Genomic DNA, 1,620 nt, shown 5'->3' on the forward strand with positions numbered 1-1,620 from the left:
CCCAGGCAGGGCTGGGAAGCTCCTGCAGCCGGGAATGGGGGCTCAGCCCCCCAGCCCTGTCCGTCTGTCCCGTGGTTCTGCCAGAAGCTCAGAAATCTCAGGAGCTCAGAGGTGATGCTGAGCTCCCCGTGGGAGTTTGGGAGAGGAGATCCCCCCAAACCCCCACTTTGGGGGGGCTGTGTGAGCCCCCATGGGCTCTGCACCCCCGTGTTTCTCTCCCAGTGGGTGGTGGAACGTTGGACAGGGGGGTTTCAGCCCCCCAGTTTAGCCAAGCACCCCAAATTGTGGATGTGGAGCTGAGCCGGGGTACCAGATGGGCTCAATCCCATCCTCACGGGGCTGGGGGCACCCAAGGGGTCTCGGATCCCATCCCAAATGCTCATCCAGCCCCGGCTGGCCGGGATGAGCCACCCCGAGCCCCGGGACCGCTGTCCCAGCACAGCCGGGGGCGCTGGGAGCCCTTCCAGCCCTTCCAGCCCTTCCAGCCCTTCCAGCCCTTCCCGCCGCCTTTCCCAACCGGAGATCCGACCCGGATCTGACCCGGCGGCCGCTCCCGGGCCGGGTGAAGGGAAACCGGGGCCACGGCCGGTTCCTTCCTCCCTGACCGCCCCGGGGCTGCTCCAAGGGCTGCATCTCCCGGCGCTTTCCCGTTTTGGCATCCTTGGAAGCGACGCGGCGGCACGGGAGGCGCTTCCCCTTCCGCTGGCACCGCTGCAGACGGGTGGCATCACCGCGGTGGCATCACCGGGGTGGCCGGCAAGCCTCGGGCAGCCGGTGGCCTCAGGATACCTCTGGCATGAGGAACACAAATCCCTCTCCCGGTGTTTTCCCTCCCCGCAGCCGCGGAAATGGCAAAATTTTAATGTTTGGCCGTTTCTGGCGCTGCTCGGAGCTCGGGGAGGGGTCTCAACACCCCAAAATTGAACCAAACCCCCGCATGGGATGCCGGGGGTGGGTCAGGAGGATGCCAGGGGGTTCTGGCTCCCCGGAAATTTGAATTTCATCATCTCGGTCCTGTGGAGCCAAACGAGGGTGAATCCCCGGCTTGCTCCATGCGTGGCAGGGCCTGATTCCCACCCCGTCCCCCACCCCCCGGCTCCCGTAATTAAATTAATCCCATCAGGAGCTCATAAAGGCAGGACGGCAATGGGAAGGGGGCAACAGCCGGCCCCGGGAGGGGAGGGGGGGTCTCGGGGTGCACGGGAGGGGGGCGAGGAGCGGACAGCGGGGAAGCCTCGTCCCCGGCGCTCAGCTGGAGGAAGCGGGAGCGGGGGGAAGGCTCCAGCCGGCTCTGCCCGGACGGTTTTGCAAGCCTTGCTGTTTCAGCCCGGGAGGGCAGGAAGGGAAGGATTTTTGGCCAGAAAAAAGCCCTCGTGTAGACAGAGTTATATCAACAGCCGCCTTGCAGCGCAGACAATGCCAGTACAGAGAAACGTGATCCCCCGCCAGACCCCGGCCCTCGCAGCAGGCTCAGCCCTGCACGGCCCTCCCGTGCCTCAGTTTCCCCCCTCCCCAAACCCTTCCATCCCCTTGGGAGACGGGGATTTGGCCCCCGCAGCACCCAGTTTGTTCCCAGCCCTTCCAAAACCCGGGGAGCAGCTCCGAACCCCCCGTCCCGGC

The sequence above is a fragment of the Geospiza fortis genome, unplaced genomic scaffold, assembly GCF_000277835.1.
Source record: "Geospiza fortis unplaced genomic scaffold, GeoFor_1.0 scaffold594, whole genome shotgun sequence".
Classification (NCBI taxonomy): Eukaryota; Metazoa; Chordata; class Aves; order Passeriformes; family Thraupidae; genus Geospiza; species Geospiza fortis.